Source organism: Neoarius graeffei, chromosome 5, assembly GCF_027579695.1.
Source record: "Neoarius graeffei isolate fNeoGra1 chromosome 5, fNeoGra1.pri, whole genome shotgun sequence".
NCBI classification, from domain to species: Eukaryota; Metazoa; Chordata; class Actinopteri; order Siluriformes; family Ariidae; genus Neoarius; species Neoarius graeffei.
This window is the reverse complement of record NC_083573.1, coordinates 89,071,320-89,084,490: the sequence shown is the minus strand read 5'-3', so window position 1 is coordinate 89,084,490 and position 13,171 is coordinate 89,071,320. Positions and strand designations below refer to the sequence as shown.

The 13,171-nt window shown below is 40.1% G+C and overlaps 1 protein-coding gene across 3 annotated transcripts in view; it reads left to right on the top strand.

Annotated features, from left to right (window-relative positions):
* Nucleotides 1-13,171, top strand: part of sugct (succinyl-CoA:glutarate-CoA transferase) — a 370,194-nt gene that overhangs the window by 164,342 nt on the left and 192,681 nt on the right. The window lies entirely within an intron of this gene.

Genomic DNA, 13,171 nt, shown 5'->3' with positions numbered 1-13,171 from the left:
GTGATTGGGAAACACTGGTCTAGACGACAGCTGGGCAATACAACAGATACTGTATATATCAGATATATGACAAAAATATATAAGACATTTCTCAAATACGTGATGTGTATCACAATTTATTCTATCCACATTCACTGGATATGAGCAATCGCGCGCTCTGATTAGCTACTCTACAACTAGGATATCAGCTCATATACCATGAGTAGAGAAAAACAAAATGGCGGAGCAGATTGTCAGATGTATCACTTTGGTATCAAGTATTTAAAAGAAACAGAAATAGCTAAAAGAATGTTACCCTCCCAATATCTCCTGTTCCACACTCGATCCCAGTCAGAGGCAGTAATGCACCTTTAAGTTGGTTTGCCAACCACCAAAAACCCTAAAGAAGAAGAAAATGGCGCAGCATGTTGCTGAACCAACCGAGGACGAAATAAAAACTCTACTCGAAAACAAAACCCTCCAAAATACAAAAAAGCAACAAAATATGGAATAAAAGCATTTGATTGTAAGAACGTATCTTTTTATAGCCTGGGCCCGCCCATCCTAAGCGTGACGCAACACGAGGGCCTGTTGCGAGCTTAGTCTGGCCAGGCAAGCTATCTACAGCTCTTCCAAGCTCCCGAAAAATTGGGAACCAATCAACTTTGAGTATCTCCAACAGCCCTGGGTAGAGGTGTGTTCAAGGCACTGACGTAGTAGAACTGCGACCGGAAGCCATAGATTGTTTACAGAATCTATGCCGGAAGCGCTTCATTCACGCTTCCGCATCTATTACGCATAGATGCTGAATTGAAAGCATTCAACGGGAAGTTCTCATTGAAAACGGAGCAAAGAGCAGCCCTGGAGGTATTTATTGAAAGGAAGGACGTTTTCGCCTTGCTCCCGACTGGCTTCGGTAAGAGTTTAATCTACCAGTTAGCCCCGTCGCATCACATACGTCAGAGGAAAGAGTGATGTGATTGGTTTAAGCTTCGTCACAGCCTTTTCTGGCTTCGACCAGTAGCAAACTGAGGCATTTCAGGGAGGCGGGTCAACCACGGGCTCTGGGAAACGGTTGGGCTTAATATCTTGGCCAGACCAATAGCTCGGAGAGCTTTGAAGTCGCGTTAGCCAGGCTAATCTTTTTATATTTTTCAAGAATTATTATTATAGCATTTTTCACAAATTGCGACTCATTTCGCCAGTTTGTTTACATTCTAAACGGAAACAATTTTGTCGGACGTTTTGTTTATAGAATTTGTTAAAAATAAAAATGCTCTGTTTCTCAAAATCCAGTGAATGTGGATAGAATAAAACAGTTATTCCACTCAATCTTGTCGTGCATGGCTTATAGCCGACTCGTTGCTATGTGCCTCGTCGACTATCAGCTCATGTACAACTCGATTTCATGGAATAACTGTTACAAATTACTTCAAACTAAAGCTTTAAAAAATACATTTCCGTGATAAAGTTTCAGTAATACATAATAAATATTGCTTAGTGATAGTAATAAAATATTCTAATATTAAGTAACTCATATATAATATTTTACATATTATTTTCTAATATTACATTTACATTCATTAATGATTTATAATAAGAATAATTGATAGTTCCAATGATTGAAATTCCTTGACATTTTCATCATTTTAAAGATTCAGCATAAAGTTTTGAGTGTTAAATTAGAGCCTGTAGATGTATTTAAAATGAGTTACAAAACACTTCCATAAACATATCGTGATACCTGTGATATCACCGGAAAGTTTTTGTGACATCGTTTATCATAATATCACTATTATGTCATTGTATTCCTCAACCCTAAGACCACACATTCACAAAATTGGGGTTGGATTTATTTATTTATTTATTTATTTATACCAAGTGTTATTTATAAACGAGTTCATTTGATTTATTTAATAATGAATAAAACTGTCAGTTTATTCTTGTTACAATTATTTTCTTCAATCTGGAGCCCCGCTGAAGTCACTTGTACACCAGACAACAACGCCGCTGCATCTAAAACACCATGAATCAAAATTAATCAAAGCAGCCTTGAGATGGAATGTGAGCAGACCACAGAGCAGCTAGTTCAAATAAAAATAAGGATATTTTAGTGCACCATGGTTTCTGGCTAGAAACACTACAGAATGCAATCTTAACAGCACATGAGTGTAGAAGTGATTATTAGATGAACAAACTGTGTGATATACCCAGATATTTATACACATAGATATTTGCATTGATTAAACCAGTGCAAGAAAGCAAAGAACTGAATAGAACTGAATGTGCCACACCTCAGTGCACATGACCCGTGATGTTCTTGGTGTAAAATGGTCTTTAGGGTCATGAAAAGTATCTCGTGAAATGCAACACGGGAACCCGACTAATCCAACAGACACAGCCATTTGCTCTCATTTATCTGTCAGCCACAGGGTTCAGTGGCCTTGTGTGCATCAGATCAAAGTAATTATGTAGGTTGGATGTAAACGCAGAGAAGAGACGTGTGCTTTCGACGACGTCTCCTGACTTTGATAAGTTGCAGTGTGACAAACAAGCCCAGTCCCATTAGACCTGGTGAATACAGAGCGCCTGCAGTCATGGACCCTGACACACACTGATTCAGACAATGCATTGTTAAATGTGTAAACAAGCCATGTGCCATCTCTCCCTCTTTGATGTGCGATGTGTGGTTTGTTATGTCTTGTGTGTATTATGGTCAATTTTAATGTATAAATAAGAAGGAGACCTAGAATTCTGTGGATTGTGAACTTCTTTACAGTAATGGACTGTGGATTTTAAAGTAGTAGGATAATACTTTCTACTAATTTCCATTACGTCAATGGCATTTAGCAGATGCTCTTATCCAGAGCGATGTACAACATACCCAGAGCAGCCTGGGGAGCAGTTGGGGGTTAGGTGCCTTGCTCAAGGGCACTTCAGCCATTCCTGCTGGTCCAGGGAATCAAACCAGCAACCTTTTGGTCCTAAAGCTGCGTCTCTAACCTTTATGCCATGGCTTTCCCACTAGATTATTATTATTGTTGTTTAATTTTGAATCATTAAAATGATGTCACTGTCCAAAAAAAGTTTCCACTGATCTGGACATGTACTACTTCTTCTTTTGTCTATTCCCGTTAGGGGTCACCACAGCAGATCTATTCTGTATATGTGATTTGGCATAGGTTTTACACCAAATCCCCTTTTTGACACAACCCTCCCCAGTCTATCCAGGCTTGGGACCAGCACTAAGTATGCACTGGCTTGTACGACTCCAGCAGCTGGGTATTTTACTGAATCTGCATGTCTTTGGACTGTGGAAGGAAACCAGAGCACCCAGAGGAAATCCACACAGACACGGGGAGAACATGCAAACTCCACACAGAAAGACCCTTGTCAGCTGTAAGGCTCGACCCCAGAACCTTCTTGCTGTGAGACGGCAGTGCTCGCCACTGTGCTGCCCAGCCTGGACACCTCCAGTATATTCAAAAATAATCTACATGGTGTTCATTACAATAAACTGAATGAGTGTAATACAAACGTGCGTAACCCAACTCTGAATATCCAGAACTTTCCCTGTATAAATATTGATGTAAATTTTGAATCCCCCCTTCAATCCCCAGGTCACTGCAGACTCTTTGCTCCAAACAGGTTTGTACATGTAAGGCTAAGAACCTTAAATAAAAGATCTAATGTTACATTTTAAGGATGATCATTAGATTTTGATATTGGTGGATGTCTAACTAATCATATGAGGCACATTTTCCTAGACAGATGAGCTAAAGGCAAATCTCATTTAGTCGCCAGGTACAATTTCTTCTTCTTCTTCTTGAAAATACTGTACTATGCATACAGTTGAGGGCCAGCAGTTTCTGAAGGGGGATAAAAATAAGGATATGTAGAAAAGAGAGGAAAATAATACTGCAATTAAACAACTCAAAATATAAAGCAAAATTAGATGACACTTTTTTATTACGATAGGATGTAGATGTTGTTCAGAGAATTCACATTAGAACATGTTCTTAATTACTCAGTGAATATGATTGCACTTGGTGTGCAAACCTCAATTCAAGTCAATTCTGTTTATAGTATGTACCACTTTCAACAATGGACATTGTCACAAAGCAGCTTTACGGAAATCCAGATAGAAAATTTAAATGGATTTGTTTTTAATTTATCTCTAACGAGCAAGACAGAGGTGACAGTGGCAAGGAAAAACTTCCTGAGAAGACATAAGGAAGAAATCTTGAGATGAGTCAAAAGGGAACTCGTCCTCGTCCAGGTGATGCTGGATAGTGTGAGCAAGAGAAACTTGAGTATGAGCATCATTAAAGTTTTAAGTCTATTGTATCAGTCTGAAACGATCAGCTCTTCAGTGATGGACACTGGAGTGTAAACTGTCCAAAGCAATCACATTCTTGAGGCTATCCCAGGAAGAACATCCACAGATCAGGAATCTTGTGCTGATCTTTAGATTATCTGTGGGTGATTTTCAGGTAATGAAAGCTCCACGCAGAAGTGAGGCATCAGGAACGATCCGGAGGGCAGAGCAGTCAGGAGTAAAACTAGACTTAATAATTTATTACATTTACATAACACTATAGACAGTTGTAGTCAAAAGTTTACATACAGTGACATGAATGTCATCTTGGATATGAAAGTCTTGGCAATATTTGGGCTTTCAGTAATTTCTTTGAACTGTTCTTTTTCTGTGGCAGAATGATTGTACAGCATACATCTTTAATTAAAAAAAACACTAGAATTTGATGCACAAGTTTTAATTTTATTTGGGTTTTCTGAAATCAACACAGGGTCAAAATTATATATACAGGGTCAAAAATATACAGTGGGGCAAAAAAGTATTTAGTCAGCCACCAATTGTGCAAGTCCTCCCACTTAAAAAGATGAGAGGGGCCTGTAATTTTCATCATAGGTACACTTCAACTATGAGAGACAGAATGGGGGAAAGAATCCAGGAAATCACATTGTAGGATTTTTATTGAATTAATTGGTAAATTCCTCAGTAAAATAAGTATTTGGTCACCTACAAACAAGCAAGATTTCTGGCTCTCACAGACCTGTAACTTCTTCTTTAAGAGGCTCCTCTGTCCTCCACTCATTACCTGTATTAATGGCACCTGCTTGAATTCATTATCAGTATAAAAGACACCTGTCCACAACCTCAAACAGTCACACTCCAAACTCCACTATGGCCAAGACCAAAGAGCTGTCAGAGGACACCAGAAACAAAAATTGTAGACCTGCACCAGGCTGGGAAGACTGAATCTGCAATAGGTAAGCAGCTTGGTGTGAAGAAATCAACTGTGGGAGCAATTATTAGAAAATGGAAGACATACAAGACCACTGATAATCTCCCTCAATCTGGGGCTCCACGCAAGATCTCACCCCATGAGGTCAAAATAATCACAAGAATGGTGAGCAAAAATCCCAGAACCACACGGCGGGACCTAGTGAATGACCTGCAGAGAGCTGGGACCAAAGTAACAAAGGCTACCATCAGTAACACACTACGCCGCCATGGACTCAAATCCTGCAGTGCCAGACGTGTCCCCCTGCTTAAGCCAGTACATGTCCAGGCCCATCTGAAGTTTGCTAGAGAGCATTTGGATGATCCAGAAGAGGATTGGGAGAATGTCATATGGTCAGATGAAACCAAAATAGAACTTTTTGGTAAAAACTCAACTTGTCGTGTTTGGAGGAGAAAGAATGCTGAGTTACATCCAAAGAACACCATACCTACTGTGAAGCATGGGGGTGGAAACATCATGCTTTGGGGCTGTTTTTCTGCAAAGGGACCAGGACGACTGATCCATGTAAAGCAGGGGTGTCCAAACTGATCCATAAAGGGCCGTGTGGCTGCAGGTTTTCATTCCAGCCATGCAGCAGCACACCTGACTTGGCTCATTCAATCAACTGAACTGTCTTCACACAGTCAAATACTTGCAGCCACACCCACCCTTGATTAAAGGGTGGGTGTGTCAGTTGATTGAATAAGCCAAATCAGGTGTGCTGCTGCATGGCTGGAATGAAAACCTGCAGCCACGTGGCCCTTTATGGATCAGTTTGGACACCCCTGGTGTAAAGGAAAGAATGAATGGGGCCATGTATCGTGAGATTTTGAGTGAAAACCTCCTTCCATCAGCAAGGGCATTGAAGATGAAACGTGGCTGGGTCTTTCAGCATGACAATGATCCCAAACACACCGCCCGGGCAATGAAGGAGTGGCTTCGTAAGAAGCATTTCAAGGTCCTGGAGTGGCCTAGCCAGTCTCCAGATCTCAACCCCATAGAAAATCTTTGGAGGGTGTTGAAAGTCCGTGTTGCCCAGCGACAGCCCCAAAACATCACTGCTCTAGAGGAGATCTGCATGGAGGAATGGGCCAAAATACCAACAACGTGTGTGAAAACCTTGTGAAGACTTACAGAAAATGTTTGACCTCTGTCATTGCCAACAAAGGGTATACAGTGGTGCTTGAAAGTTTGTGAACCCTTTAGAATTTTCTATATTTCTGCATAAATATGAACTAAAACATCATCAGATTTTCACACAAGTCCTAAAAGTAGATAAAGAGAACCTAGTTAAACAAATGAGACAAAAATATAATACTTGGTCATTTATTTATTGAGGAAAATTATTAAATATTACATATCTGTGACTGGCAAAAGTATGTGAACCTTTGCTTTCAGGATCTGGTGTGACCCCCTTGTGCAGCAATAACTGCAACTAAACATTTCTGGTAACTGTTGATCAGTCCTGCACACCGGCTTGGAGGAATTTTAGCCCATTCCTCCATACAGAACAGCTTCAACTCTGGGATGTTGATGGGTTTCCTCACATGAACTGCTCGCTTCAGGTCCTTCCACAACATTTCAATTGGATTAAGGTCAGGACTTTTACTTGGCCATTCCAAAACATTAACTTTATTCTTCTTTAACTATTCTTTGGTAGAACGACTTGTGTGCTTAGGGTTGTTGTCTTGCTTCATGATCCACCTTCTCTTGAGATTCAGTTCATGAACAGATGTCCTGACATTTTCCTTTAGAATTTGCTGGTATAATTCAGAATTTATTGTTCCATCAATGATGACAAGCTGTTCTGGCCCAGATGCAGCAAAACAGGCCCAACCCATGATACTACATCCACCATGTTTGACATATGGGATAAGGTTCTTATGCTGGAATGCAGTGTTTTCCTTTCTTCAAACATAACACTTCTCATTTAAACCAAAAAGTTCTATTTTGGTCTCATCCATCCACAAAACATTTTTCCAATAGCCTTCTGGCTTGTCCACATGATCTTTAGCAAACTGCAGACGAGCATCAATGTTCTTTTGGGGGAGCAGTGGCTTTCTCCTTGCAACCCTGCCATGCACACCACTGTTGTTCAGTGTTATCCTGATGGTGGACTCATGAACATTAACATTAGCCAATGTGAGAGAGGCCTTCAGTTGCTTAGAAGTTACCCTGGGGTCCTTTGTCACCTTGCCGACTATTACACGCCTTGCTCTTGGAGTGATCTTTGTTGGTCAACCACTCCTGGGGAGGGGAACAATGGTCTTGAATTTCCTCCATTTGTACACAATCTGTCTGACTGTGGATTTGTGGAGTCCAAACTCTTTTGAGATGGTTTTGTAACCTTTTCCAGCCTGATGAGCATCAACAACACTTTTTCTGAGGTCCTCAGAAATCTCCTTTGTTCGTGCCATGATACACTTCCACAAACATGTGTTGTGAAGATCAGACTTTGATAGATCCCTGTTCTTTAAATAAAACAGGGTGCCCACTCACACCTGACTGTCATCCCATTGATTGAAAACACCTGACTCTAATTTCACTTTCAAATTAACTGCTAATCCTAGAGGTTCACATACTTTTGCCACTCACAGATATGTAATATTGAATCATTTTCCTCAATAAATAAATGACCACCTATAATATTTTTGTCTCATTTGTTTAACTGGGTTCTCTTTATCTACTTTTAGGACTTGTGTGAAAATCTGATGTTGTTTTAGGTCATATTTATGCAGAAATATAGAAAAGTCTAAAGGGTTCACAAACTTTCAAGCACCACTGTATAACAAAGTATTGAGATGAACTTTTGTTATTGACCAAATACTTATTTGCAAATAAATTCTTTAAAAATCAGACAATGTGATTTTCTGGATTTTTTTTCTCATTTTGTCTCTCATAGTTGAGGTATACCTATGATGAAAATTACAGGCCTCTCTCATCTTTTTAAGTGGGAGAACTTGCACAATTGGTGACTGACTAAATACTTTTTTGCCCCACTGTACATACAGCACACCTAATATTTGGATAAAATGTCTCTTTGCAAGATTCACCTTGACCAAACATTTTTGTTTACCATGAACAGGCTTCTGGCAGAATTCTGGTTGGATATTTCATGACTCTTCATGGTAGAATTGGTAGAGTTCAATTATTTTTTTTTTCTTGGCATGGACTCAACTTATAAGCACAGTCCATATATTTTCAATAGGGTTGAAGTCAGGACTTGTTTTAATCTTCATGTTAGCCTGCGTAATCCTCCAGAACCAGCTCTGATGCGTGTTTCGGTTCATTGTCCTGTTGTAAGTCCCAAGTCGTGTTCAAGTTTCTGATGGTTTATGCTGAAGAATTCTGAGGTAGTCCTCCTCCTTCATTATTCCATCCACTTTGTGCAATGAACCAGTCCCATTGGCAGCAAAACAGCCCCAGAGCATAATGATCCTACCACCACCAGCTGGTACAGTGTTCCTCTGTACATGGTGGTCATTGTGGCCAAATAACTCAATCTTTGTCTCATCTGACCATACAGCTTTCTTCCAGAAGGCTTATTTATTTTTTATTTATTTCATTATTTTTTGTCTGTGTGGTCAACTTCAAACTTTAGTTGAGCTTGAAGGTGTCAATTTTGGAGCAGGGGGTTATTTCTTGGATAGCAGCCTCTTAGTCCATAGTGATCTGAACTGTAGACAGCGATCCATCAGCTTCCAGTTCATGGCAGGGCTGTGCCATGGTGGTTCCCAGGTTGTTCCTGACCATCCAAACCAATTTCCTTTCAGCTGAGGGTGACAGTTTGGGTTTTCTTGAAGCAAAGCGGCTTGGCAAAGTGGCTTGGCAAAGTGACTACACCTCACAATAACTTGGATACAATCGTTTGAACTGATCTCAGAATTTGCAGTTGTTTAGAAATGGCTCCAAGAGACATTCCGGAGTTGTGTATATCTGTGATTCTCTTTCTCAGATCTGCACTGAGCTCCTTTGACTTTCCCATTTTACCGTGTGTTGGTCAAAGTGATGTAAACAAACCCTTTTTATGAAGGCACAGAGAAGCTACCAGCTGTAGTCAATCATGATCACTAACACGAAGTTAAGAGACCTTGGCCTTGGCAAGATAAGAGACATTTTGGAAGTTTCAGCACCTCTGAATTAATAATCCAAGTGAGCATACAGTAAATCCTCTAATACTGGCCTGTATTCCATTACTGGCCGGGACTCTAATATTGGCCGGTCTCGCTGTCGGAGGAGGTAAATAATGGCCGGACTCTAATACAGGCCGGGGCTATAACCAACGATGTTTCTGAGATCATAGTGGCCTTACACAATCATTCCGATCTGAAAGACAATTGTGATCAGTGGCGCCGCCAGGCGTATGGCCGTACGCACTAGGCGTACCTTGGGGAGAGAGATTTTTTTTTTTAAATTATAATTGTTACCTGAATGCTTTGGCAATGCAACATAATTTGAGAAAGAGAGAGAGAGAGAGACACGTGTGTGCGCCGGCGCATTTGTGTGCTTCAGGAGTGGGCGGGGTGTGCGTGACCAAGAAAGCTCATTGGTCAATGCAGATATACTTTTCTTGCACCACTGAGATTCTCTCCAGTTTTGAGAAACGGAGACAGACAATCGTCAGTAGTCAGAGCTTGTGCGAGAATTTATTGAGAAGCGAGTCAAAAATGAGTAAACGAACCCTGAAACAAACGAGCTTGTTTCAGACTTTTACGAAAAAGTCCAAAAGCAGTGATCCAGGGGTGTCATCTGCTTGCCAGTCCTCTCCAGTATCAGCTAGTAACACGGCACCGGCAGCTTCCACTCCTCCGCAACCTAGCAGCAGTACGCTGCAGCTGGATGCTAGCTCAGTTCCTTTGAGGGAATTGCCTTCATCTACCTCTGAGTTTGAAACTAGCCATACATCCAGTGAATTTCATATAAGAACACCTACATCTCCCCATGTCCCTTACGATCAGAAGTAGATGGTTGCTCCACCTTGCTGACAAATGAGCCATCAGATAGCTTTACTAATGAGCCACGAGTCAGCCCGCTATCACTGACATCAGATTTATCAGACATAGGTAAACTTCAACCAGATGCCTTAAAATGTGCACCGGACTCTGTAAAGCTCAATGTCCTACAGAACCGCTTCAAACCAGACAGAGGGTGGGTGGCTCCTTCTACTCTGATTTTCGGTAAACTCAGAAAAATACCCGAGGAGTTTTTCAGCGAGTCTATGTACCCCACGTTGCGCTACAGTGTGTGTCAGAGTCGTGCGTGCGGTAGTGCTGAGCAAGTTCACTAGATTCTAATCGAGGCTATAAAGAGTTTATTGTTTATTGTCGTGTGTAGTTCACATATGTTGTTCAAATATCAGCCTGTGTTCATGGAAGGCTATTGTTCAATTTCAAGTTAAAGTTCTATCGTTGTTTTGTGTATAAGCCTATAGATCGACTCTTCATAGAAACTGCAGCACGCAAGCGTTTTTTTTTTTTGGGGGGGGGGAATTACACCGCTAGTGCGTACCTTACAGTTCAACCCTGCTGGAAAGGATGTCTGAATTACCGGTATTTGTTGATAATGTTCTGTATACCATTATGGTAACTGTACTTTTTCAATAAATGAACCTATTTTATAGGTTCAAATAGACACAAAATCTCGTTTTTATTCATTCCACTGGTAGTCTGTTTTGCTCAAATAGAAATAGAGGCCTGCCTCTAATTCTGGCCTCCTTCCAATAATGGCCTGGACCAAGATGCACTTGAGTGAAATAAAGGCCCCGGCCTATATTAGAGGATTTACGGTATGTAAAATTTTGACCCTGTATGTATAATTTTGACCCTTTGTTGATTTCAGAAAACCCAAAGAAAATTAAAACTTGTGCACCAAATTCTAGTGTTTTTTAATTAAAGATGTATGCTGTACAATCATTCTGCCACAGAAAAAGAACAGTTCAAAGAAATCACTGAAAGCCCAAATATTGCCATGACATTCATATCCAAGATGACATTCATGTCACTGTCTGTAAACCTCTGATCACAACTGTATGTACGCTCTATAGCACTTTACAATAAAAATGCAAACAAACAATAATTCTACTTCAATTCTAACATCACAACAGAATAAAAATAAATTTTAAAAATCATTAAAATTCAATAAACAAGTCAGAATCTAAGAAGCTGACTCATAAGCTGCATTGGTGGTATAGTGGTTAGCATAGCTGTCTTCCAAGCAGTTGACCCAAGTTTGATTCCTGGCCAATGCACCCCCTTTGGTGTAGCACGGTGGTGTAGTGGTTAGCACTATCACCTCACAGCAAGAAAGTTCTGGGTTTGAGCCCAGTGGCTGACAGGGGCCTTTCTGTGTGGAGTTTGTATGTTCTCCCCGTGTCTGCATGGGTTTTCTCTAGGTGCTCCAGTCTCCCCCACAGTCCAAAGACATGAAGGTTAGGTTAACATGGGACGACCTTGAGCAGAAATTGTTAATGTTTACACATGACTTAAGTTCTCTCAGCAAGGTATTCCATAATACAAGGTATTCCTGCATAGACTTGCATTGTTCCACCAAATGAACTCTTGATACTAGGAACCACCAAATCATTGCTATTGTCTGCTCTAGTTCTCTTTAGGGGCTTCTTCGTTTATAAGTTCTTCAAGGTATGGTGGAGAAAAAAACATTCAGAGACTTGAATATCATGACCAGGACTTTGTAAACGTAAGTCCTTGAGGGAAGTGACATCATAAAGAAAGTTTAAAAAATGCCTCTGCAAAGTAGTTTTTAGCATGTTTTGCTGAAATAGTCTCTGTCTCTCTCCTGAAAAAAAAATCATATATATATTATTTTAGTGAAGTGATTTTCATTAATCCTTGAAATCTAAGTTAATCCTTTTTAGCTTACTGTACTTCAGTTGTAGATTTTTTTTTCAGTGCTCTCTAATATACTGACTTGATTTGTCGGACCTGTGTTCTTCACTTTTATTCATAGTTATACTTTGTTTCATGGGTTGATGTAAACCACTCTACTAACTTGTGTTATTCATATTTAATTTTGTATTAGTTTTATAGTTTATAATTTATTTATATTTTTTGAGGACCCTTCTGTAAATCACTTCTGTGACATTGGCATCCTCAGTAAAGACTATCATTAATTAAAGGAAGACAGCCTTTCAGATTTTTCCAATGTAGGTCATAAAAAGAATCCCGCCCCCGGACACCCAATTATTTTTTTGTTTCATGGCCCAGAAGCTACTGAATTCGAATCACAGACTTCCAAGTTTATAAGGTTAAAAAAAAAAAAAAATAGAACAATTCATGAATTTAGGGCCATGTGGCCTTAAATTCTCCACTTTTTTTTTCCTGCTTCCCCATGACCCAATTCAAGATATTGCGTCACGCATCATGTGGTGGGCTTTTCCCGTTCGCGCAAGGCATTGTGGGATACAAATTGGAAACAGGAGAGAAAAATGGAGGACGTGAGTGTACGAATGAAACGTGGAAGACCGACTACAGTAATGGAAAGCGAGAAGAAAAGACATTATATTGCGAAGGAAAGGAAATGCAGGACCAAACTAATAAATATTGGCTGTCAGTCCGTGTTTGTTTAGCGACAGAATGGTGTAACTATCTGTCAGTGCACCGTCAAGGTAAACCTGTGTATGCGCACACGGACTTCCTCTGTCTGCGCGAAGCGAGCAATTTCATGCACATTATTTGCTCGGGAATCCCCTCAAATTAAATAACTTCCCAGCCATAGAATGGTCTGATATTTTGTGAGATATTACAGAAATAAACATATATCACAATGACCAAATTTCAGAGGGAACTAAATTTCACTGATTTTATGAACTCGAAAGGCAGTCTAGCTTTAATTAAATAAGAAACTTGTCATGTAACAGCAGTACACGT